At 43.2% G+C, this 10,294-nt stretch overlaps 1 non-coding gene across 1 annotated transcript; it reads left to right on the plus strand.

Moving 5' to 3' along the window:
* Positions 1-7,809: 7,809 nt before the first annotated feature.
* Positions 7,810-7,883, plus strand: Trnat-ugu. The gene has a single exon. It is a non-coding gene; the product is annotated as a tRNA-Thr (tRNA).
* Positions 7,884-10,294: the final 2,411 nt, after the last annotated feature.

Raw genomic sequence — 10,294 nt, forward strand, 5'->3', positions numbered from 1 at the left:
AAATCTCCACCCAGAACTATAACATGGTGGGGAAATCTACTCGAAATATTTTCCAAATTATCCTTCAGGTGCTCAGCCACAACAGCTGCTGAGCCAGGGGACCTATGGAGACATCCAATTACCATGTCTGAGCCTGCTTTAACCGTGACCTTCTCCCAAATTATTTCACATTTCGGATCTCCGTCAATTTCCTTCGATACTATTGCACATCTTACCGCTATAAACACGCCTCCCCCTTCACTGTCCAGCCTGTTTCTGCGGTATACATTCCAATCTGAGTTTAGGATTTCATTACTGTTTACATCTGGTTTCAGCCAACTTTCTGTCCCTGGTACTATATGGGCATTGTGACCGTTTATTAATGAGAGCAGTTCTGGGACCTTTCTATAGACGCTCCTGCAGTTTACTATTAGCACATTAATATTGTTATTCCCTGTTGCATTTTGCCTACTCCTACCTTGCCGCGTCTCAGGAGGCGTCTTGGAGATATGGTCATCCTCCTACTGGATAAGTGACGAAACTTTAAACTGGTCTGCGCAGTGGATCACTGCATGTATATTTAATAGGATCGTCACATGTGCTTGAAGGTGACATGCATGCGGTATTTGTTTTTGATATATGGCAGGAGAGAGATGCGGTAAATGGTTCAAATGGCTCTAAGCACTATGGGACCTGACATCTGAGGTCATCAGTCCCCTAGACTTAAAACTACTTAAACCTAACTAACCTTAGGACATCACACACTTCCATGACCAAGGCAGGTTTCGAACCTGCGACTGTAGCAACAGCGCGGTTCTGGACTGAAGCACCTAAAACTGCTCAGCTACAGTGGCTGGCGAGAGATGCGGTAAAAATCTTATCGAATTCTCTATCGGATGAAGTTAGTGGAGCTTTTATAGTTCGTAATTTTTCTCTGGTGGATCGAACAGAACAACGATGATAGAATGTTGGGGTGGTAGGCATGAATGGACCCTGAGGGATGTGGATCTGTAGTACCTGCTTGTAGTTTGCAGAAGCACCACAATGCGGTAGCAAATTCCACGTCCTTCCCCAGTTCCCATACTCTCTTTTATATACGTTGTGTTGCAGGAGCAGGCTTCATTTCCATTGAATGGTCAAAACACAGTTCTGTTGCAGTAACTCAGCTTTGCCGGTTTCTACACGGGTTGCAGAAGGTGGTAGATATAGCTTTCTCCAACTTCTACTCAGTTCCGACTTACATTGGAATAATCACATGCGTAAAGCTGCAGGGATGGTAGCGCAGAGTCTGAGGGGTAGTTGCAAGATGCATAGGGGCTACCTAAGCCCATGTTGGAATTTTACAGTAGCAGATAGGTTTGAGATATGAGAGTGCTAGACATATGATTCACTAGTGACTGTAATCGTCAGAGGACTTCTTCATAGGTATGTGGTTGAATGGAAAGACTTGATTCCAAATCATAGACAGCAGAAAGCATAACACTAGAGATCTGAAAAGCTAGTGTACATTTCTTACGACCTCAATCAGCACACCATCTACTACTGCTTGTGATCCTTCTCAGTCAGTCATCGCCTATAACTCAGTGGATATATTGCAGAACCTCTGACACGGTATTGAGACAGAATACGTTACAGATACTGGAGAAATATCTAGTGGCGGCGGCGTGGGGGGGTGGGGGTTTGGGGTTGCAAATAGCGGTTTCATACCACGTTCCTTAGCCGAATCACTTCCAAAATTCAGCTACTTTGTGACAGGGTTGCATCGTGGGCTACGTGTAACTGGACTGCTGGTCTGATAATATACACTCCTACGATCACCGTCTCGATATTTGTCCGGAAAAAGACCTATTCATTCAGAGGTAATGCCACACTGCGATTTATGAAGCCAATATTGCTTTTAAAATTGATACTTGCGTGCACCTGTAGAACCAAGACCGCTTGTGACAATAACATACAGTAGGTGCTGCAATTGGGTTTTTTAACATCTGGGGGTTTGTAAGACGATTATGACTCTCTTTCTAAGACACAGTGGTACCACTCACAAGAAAAACTTATGAAACATGTCCACCCATCGCTGATTTTCTCTCAGTATTATTTTGTATCGTCTGCAATCATTTATTGGCCAAGTATTATACTTAGTAGTAGTAGGGGGTGCGTGATAGGTTCACATTGAGCATCAGGCTTATAAAATATGTGTTTGTGTTCTGATATGTGCAAAAGGGAATGTCTATGTCCAGTCATAAGGGAGGTAGATATATTTCTGTTTCCAGAGCCATCAGCAGGATGCATTTCCGATTTTTTGCTCATTGTCAAATGTCGTTCAACTGAGATCATGATCGTAACATTTAGTTGTAAGTACAGGGATAAAATATATATGTGACCAATTTCTGAAGATGATGATTCTACCTGTGCATGCTTTCATGCAGCACCTGTGACCTATGCGGGGCTGATTCACATTTCCCGTTAATGGTAAGAGCTGTCCAAATGGAGAGGCCTGATGGAGTCTAGGAATGTAGGTGAGTTAAGCGTGTTGTCCTCTAGATGACAGAATAGCAAACTAATACTTAGTATGTGTTGGATAGATTTTGTGATCACATAGAAATTTTAGAAGACTGAATAGGGAGGTGTGTTTGCACTGGACCGTTATTCCCTCCCATGTAAATTGTTCGGTTGACTGCTTCTGCACATTTCGCGCCTTTATTTAGTTGAGAGAAGATCAATTGTGGTGTCTTCATCTAGCTTGTGGAAGACATGTTTGCTGGTTCACTAGACATGAGAAACACCTTAGCTGAGCTTGTAAATTATAGGGATGATTTGGAATGTGCTACATCACCGACATTGGTATTCGTGAGTGGAAATATCAGTTTTCTCTGGGTTTTTTTTTCAAGTTTTTATCACATAAAGGTCTTCACTGATGGGATAAGTTTCTAGTTACTCAGTGGTCTAGAGCACGCTCCATCTCGCTAAAGTTTGGGGTTTGTAGAGAAATAATTTCCAGTCTATATCTTGAGAATTATGTTGCATGAGCGATAGGTAGGATACTGCTGTGTGCTTGATATTGGGGAGTACCGCGAAAATGGTATAATATCATGGCAGACCATGTGAAAATACATGTGTTCTTGTAAACGCAGAGTCTGGAGATGGGTGTAGAAAAGCAAGCAAGGAAGCAGGTTCAGATCAGAAACAGTAGTGTGTTTGTGTCGAGGGGGAACATGCCCGAATTTGTCGAACAGTTGTGAAAGTGACTTTGGTCTGCTGAGGGTGCTCTGGTTACCCGTCGGGGGTGGATGACCGCCAAACTCGCAGAAAAATATCCAGTGCTGCAAGGAGTGAATATGGTGCTGTCTTCTTTGCGGTATATGTACAAATGATGTAAAAGGACTGATTTTGTATGGCGCAGGATACGAATTGTATGTTTACTACATCGACACACAACACGAAGATGTATTGCTGGGTTGGAGATCGGTTTCGTGCTCTAATGTTCAATCTCCTGTCCTCAGTGGGAGAGCAGTGTAATTGAGTAAGAGTTTTTCAATATTTGACGAAATGTAGGGGTACTGAGCAAGGTTTAATTGTCGGTGCAATATGCGCTCTGCAAATAGGTCTTCACCCCTGTCTGGATGCGTGAGCAATGGTGCCTAGGTGATCAGGTATTTCAAGAGGAATTTTCCAGGTGAAAGGGATGCCACCCCTTCATGCTTGAGGGACCCAAACAGGCACGTATGCGTCACTTTGCTAGGGCTGCCGGTGTATCCCGACTTCTGGGAGTGTGTGCGGTAGCCTTTTGTGCGCTCCAGTGGACAGGTGGCGGCGGGCAGTGCCTGTGCTGTGCCTGTGCTGTGCACATTGTTTGCGTGTCTGTTGCATTTTTTGGGAGCAGGTCATGTCTGCACATCAGTGTACTGCATTATTTAGGAGAAGTTTGCATGTCTGTGTGCTGTGCACTGCAATTGTTTCGGTAATTTACGAGTTGTTTGCATGTCTGCAGAGCGTAATTTAGGAGTAGTTCACAGGTCTGTGGGCTGTGTAGCGCGACCCCAAGCATGTCAGAGCGTGTGTTTAGTATCAGTATGATAAATATACTATCTCAAATCCATCGCTAAATAAATTGTTCAAAAATAAATAAAGTACACTCCTTCCTCTCTCCACCAGCCCAGCGCAGGCTGAGCCATTTTCCCCTCCAGACAGTCATCTTGGGTTATGTAACGGAATGGATAAGAGTGCCCTCTGGTGACAGTAGTGTGTACTTGGTCCAGACTTTGTGGTGAACACACTGTTTCCCGCCAAAATCGGCCATCTTGGATAACGGTACTTGTGTCATCAGCTGACATCATGGCCGCCATCTTGGATTACGCCACAGAATGGACGACAGCGCTCTCTGATGTTGGTACTGTGCACTAGGTCAGTTGGACTCTGGGCCTCATAGTGAATACACTGGGTGGTGGTAATGCCTCAAATTGCTTAGATAAAGAGTGGTGCATGATTTCGAGAGTTGATGATTAGCAAGCATGTTTGCAGAGTCTTTTAGATGGATTGTTATTTCGACGATTTACGAGTTGTTTGGCTCTCTGGACATAAATGTATTTCATTATTTACGATTGGTTTGCAGGTCTGTAGGCTGTGAAGTGCATTATATCGACAGTTTACAATTAGCAAGCGCATCTGCAGAGCATTATACGTGGATTATTTAGGAGTAGTTTGCAGGTCTGTAGGCTGTGTGGCGTGACCCCAACCATGTCAGAGCGTGTGTTTTTTGTATCAGTGTAATAAATATACTATCTCTCAAAATCCATCCCCAAATAAATTGTTCCAAAATAAATAAAGTACATTCCTTCCTGTCTCCAGCAGCCCAGTGCAGGCTGGGTCCTTTTCTCGCCAATCCCTAGGAAGAGTTGGCAGTCGGATGACTTAGGTTAGTGGAGGAAGCCCAAGTGACCTATTTTCCCGCCATTTTCTTAGGTTAGTAGAGGTGTGTTGCATTGTCCTGATTTAATTTGAACTCCTGGCCATTTTCTGGGGGAGGGGAGGAGGGTTAGGTTGGTAGAGATAGCCCAATTGACCTATCTTCCCACCAAAATCCGCTGTTTTGGATGACGTCATGGCCGCCATCTTGGAAGACGTCATGTGCTGTTTCCAAGTCTACTAAACACCGCCATCTTGGATGACGTCATCGCCGCCATATTGAATACATCTGGGAACAATGGAGAGTGGTTTGGCACCTCTGTAGCCCCACTGCTTGTGTTCTGCTACATGGTTGTGAAGCATGAGTTATGAAGAGGAAAGAGTCTAGAGATGACCAGGCAGCTAAAATGAAATTTTTACGAGCAGCTTTCATAACGAAAACAATAGATAAGAACTGAATATTTTTGCAGTAAATTACAAAATAGAAGATTATGAACAAAACTCGAAGGAACAGCTCGATAAAATAGAAGAAACAAAGACTCCAAAGCTATCCTTATAATACAAAACCACAAGAAAAACAGGGACAGGTCGGCCAGTTAAAAGATGGAACTGAGGTCAGAACAGGTCGATGGGCCTAATCAATGAAAGGCAGAAGAAGAAGAAAAAGCAAAAAGTCCTTTAGATGTTTTTTGAAATGTGTTGTTAACCACATAGTTTTCGTTTCCTAGGGTGGTATGTCGTATGTATATCAAGTTTATTTGGAACTGAGGGCAGGAGCATTGTAGATTTCCCACCTCTGCTCTAGTCCAATATGGATGAACTGAAAAGAATGGAGAAACTGAAACCTTATGCAGGCGGAAGTTGTTACCTTCCTGTCCCGATCAATACACGGCGTCCTATGTGAAGAACGGATTACTACTAAAGCAGAGAAGAGCCTCGGAATTTATTTCCAGAACACTGCCGTACAGTACACTGGCCAGAAACTACAAGTTATCCCTGTGGTTAATGATGCAAGTTGCACAGCAAACTCAGGAAGTTTACGCCATTCCTGTGGTTAAAGATACCGTTAGAACCGCAAAGTACAGGAAGGTAGCCTCCAGTATTGCAGATGTGTAAAGACACACCGCAAAGGGGAAATGAAGAAACTTTCGCCAACAATAGGTGACTTCGAGTGGTTGCAGTGGCCATTATTAACAACTTGTCGACAAAGCAGTGCAGTACACATCAAAACACATCCATAACAAATTTATTTTCACCTAAAAAGGAGTTTCGCACTCGTGTGAAATGATGTAGAAACGAAGCACATCTTGAAGAGCATCTTCATTTATGTTTGACTTTACTAGGTGTTACTACAGAAAGTGATCTATAGACCTGGGAAAGAAAAGGGGGCGAGGGTTGGCCATTCATATTGGTTTCACGGTCCATGGGGAAGTAAAATGGAGATTTTACGATTAATATTGTACATGTGCAGTGACATTTGGGGGAAAATTTAAGTGTATATCGAAAGAATATACAAATGGGAAATGGAAGGGTGTATTTGTTGCAGGAGACAAGAAGCTCAAATCCATCGAGATAGAAACTGAAGCTGAATTGTGAGATTGTCTGGGCAAGACTCAGTATCAGGGGTTGGCATAAAATGATAATTGGATCCTTCTATCGCCCACCAGACTCATCTCTTGATGTAACCGTAAACTTAAGAGAAAACCTCACTTCTCTTGTACGTTAAGTTCGCCGTCATACTGTAATCATCGGTGGAGACTTTAATCATCCGACAATTAATTGGGAGAATTACAGTTTTGTTAGTGGAGGGCGTGATAAGACATCATGTATTTATTAAATGCCTTCTCTGAAAACTACCTAGAACAGATACTTAGGAACCCCACTCATGATATAATTATATTGGATCTAGTGGCAAGAAACTGACCTGACGTCTTTGAGGATGTCAACTTCGAAACTGGTATCAGTGACCCAGACGCAGTTTCGACACAAATGGTTACCAAAATGTAATGCCATATCCCAGTGAGGAACTTGAAACTTCCAGCACAGGGCAGGAGCGTGTAGAGGAGCTATGGCTCAAGCTTAAGAGGGAAATCCACCATGCACTAGATAGGTATGTACCCAGTAGAGGAGTTCATAATGGGAGGGAACCTACATGGTATACAGTCCCTGTAAATAAACTTCTAAAGAAACAGAAACTACTGCAAAATAGATGTGTAACAAAGCATAGGGCTATAGATAAAGAGGGGCTGAATGAAACGCGTTTGGCTGTCGAGAGAGCGATGGGTCATGCCTTCAGTGACTACCGTAACAGAATATTGTCAAGTCATCTTTGACAGAAACCAAAGAAATTCTGGTCGTATGTAAAGGCTGTTAGTGGCGCCAAAGGTATTGTCCAGTCCCTAGTGAATGAGATTCAAATGGCTCCAAGCACTATGGGACTTAACATCTGAGGTCATCAGTCCCCTAGACTTATAACTACTTAAACCTAACTAACCTAAGGACATCACACACATCCATGCCCGAGGCAGGATTCGAACCTGCGCCCGTAGCAGCCGCGTGGTTCCGGACTGAAGTGCCTAGAACGGCCCGGCCACAGCGGCCGGCAATGAATGAGAGAGGAACTGAATCTGAGGATAGCAAAGCAAAAGCTGAAATGCTTAATTACGTTTTCAAATGTTCCTTTATACAGGAGAATTGTCCCAGTTTAACCCTGGTACCACTGAAAAGCTGAATGAAATAAGCATTAGTGTCAGTGGTGTGTCCCGTCCCCCCCCCCCCCCCCCCTATCAGATTCACTGAATTTGTAGCTGTTAGCACCTTTTCTACCTATAATCTATCATAGATGTAGTGCGGGACAATACATTGAGAATGTGGGTTTCTCGGGAGGTGAGCCAGAGATAAATCCCTGCAGTCGCGCTATTCTCTGTGTCCTCGGTGGCTCAGATGGATAGAGCGTCTGCCATGTGAGCAGGAGATCCCGGGTTCGAGTCCCGGTCGGGGCACACATTTTCATCTGTCCCCGTTGATGTATGTCAACGTCTGTAAGCAGCTAAGGGTGTTCATTTCATTGTAATATCATAGATCCCTCGAACAAAATCGGAGCTCAGTTCCTGGAAAAAGGCACAGGTCAAAACCGTCTACAAGAAGGATAGTAGAAGTGATTCACAAAACTACCGTCCAATATCCTGTACATCGATTTGTTATAGAATCTTAGAAGATATTCTGAGCTTAAACATAATTAGGTGTCTTGAACAGAATGACCCACTGAATGCCGACCAGCATGGATTCTGATAACATCGATCATGTGAAACCTAACTCATGAAACCTTTGGATCAAGGCAGACAGTCAGATGCTGTATTTCTTGATTTCCGAAAAGCCGTTGACTTAGTACCACACCTACGCTTATTGTCGAAAGTATGATCGTATGGGGTATCAAGTGAAGTTTGTGACTGGATTGAGGACTTTTTGGTAGGGAGGACACAGAATGTTATCCTGGATGGAGAGTCTCGTCAGAGGTAAATTTGTGTGTGCCCCAAAGAAGGGTATCGGGACCTTTGCTATTCATGTCATATATTAATGGCCTTGCAGACAGTATTTACAGTAAAATCAGCAGTTACCTATAATGAAGTACTATCTGAAAGAAGCAGCATAAATATTCAGCGAGATCTTGATATGATTTCAACGTGGTGCACAGATTGATAACTTACTCTAAATGTTCATAAAAGTAAAATTTTGCACTTCACAAAACGAAAAACAACAATGTATCCTTTGACCATAATATCAATGAGTCACTGTTGGAATCGGCCAACTCATAGAAGTATCTAGGTGTAAGACTTTGTAAGGATATGAAATGGAATTATGACATAGGTTCAGTCGTGGGTAAAGCAAGTGGTAGACTTCGGTTTATTGGTCGATTACTGGGGAAGTACAGTCAATCTTCTAAGGAGATTGCTTACAAATTACTCGTGCGACTGGTCCTAGAATATTGCTCAAGTGTGTGGGACCTGTACCAGATAGGACTAAGAGGGGAATTGAACCTATGCAGAGAAGGACACCACGAATGGTCACATGTTTGTGTAATCCATGAGAGAGTGTCACAGAGATACTGAAGGAACTAAACTGAAAGACTCTTGAATATAGACGTAAACGATCCTGAGAAAGTGTACTAAGGAATTTCCAAATGGTTCAAATTGCTCTGAGCACTATGGGACTTGACTTCTGAGGTCATCAGTCCCCTAGAACCTAGAACTACTTAAACCTAACTAACCTAAGGACATCACACACAACCATACCCGAGGCAGGATTCGAACGTGCGACCGTAGCGGTCGCGCGGTTCCAGACTGTAGCGCCTAGATCCGCTCGGCCACAGCGGCTGGCAAGCAAGTTTCAAGAGCCGGCTTTAAATGATTGCTCTAAGAATATACTACAACCCCCTACGTATTGCTTACATAGGGATCGTGAAGGTGAGATTAAAATTATTAGAACATGCACAGAAGTATTCAAACAATCGTCCTTCCCGTGTTCCACGAGTGAATGGAACGGGAAGAAACCCTAATAACAGGTACAATGGGACGTACCCTTTGCCATGCACTTCACAGTGGCTTGCAGAATATAGGTGTAGATGTAAATGAAGATATAGATGTAAGGTAGGCCACGGGCGGAATTAGAGCTCAATGAAATTAATCGAGAAGTTCATATTTCAGATACATCTACTGTACATCGGTGGCGGCAGGTAACCACACATTCGCAGTTGTTTCGCAAACGACTCGCTTGCGGCCACGTGTTTAGGACAACGTTTTTGGTTCGGCTACGATAAAGTTTCACCAGTCTCAGTTTTCGCTATTAACTGTGATCAAGCCTATAGATATAATAAGTTCTTTTAAGGGAGATTTATAAAGAACTCTGAAAATACATTAAAAAGGAAATGACTTCGTTTCTTCTAATATTCAGCACTAGAATAAGATTTAGAAACTTATTTCTCTCATAAGGGAATGAGTACGTACTACTTATATATAAAAAAAGAAACACGATCTCTAGCTTTAAATTTATTATTAAAGGTCTTCTTAAGATCCCAGGGGAAAGGCTACCAATATAGTATCTGAGCGGGAGGGAGCGACAAATGATATGGTGCTTGTCGGAGACAACTATTGTCGCGCCGGTTCTGTCTGTTTAGCAGAACCGTTTGACAGCTTGGTCCGACCGTAGTTCATGTGTCATCATGGCGGCTGTGACGTCCTGTGTCATCATGGCTTTGCTTCGTGAGGTAATCTCTCCAGTTCGTTCCTGAGTTCACTGTTGGCCGGTTTGAATGTAAACAGTGTCGGTCAAGGCATCACACCTGAGGTAAGAGTTAAATACAAGCAAAAGAAAATGGATGTCGCGCAGGAAGAAAACATGGGTATCAATAACGCTT

The sequence above is a fragment of the Schistocerca americana genome, chromosome 2 (genome assembly GCF_021461395.2).
Source record: "Schistocerca americana isolate TAMUIC-IGC-003095 chromosome 2, iqSchAmer2.1, whole genome shotgun sequence".
Taxonomy (NCBI): Eukaryota; Metazoa; Arthropoda; class Insecta; order Orthoptera; family Acrididae; genus Schistocerca; species Schistocerca americana.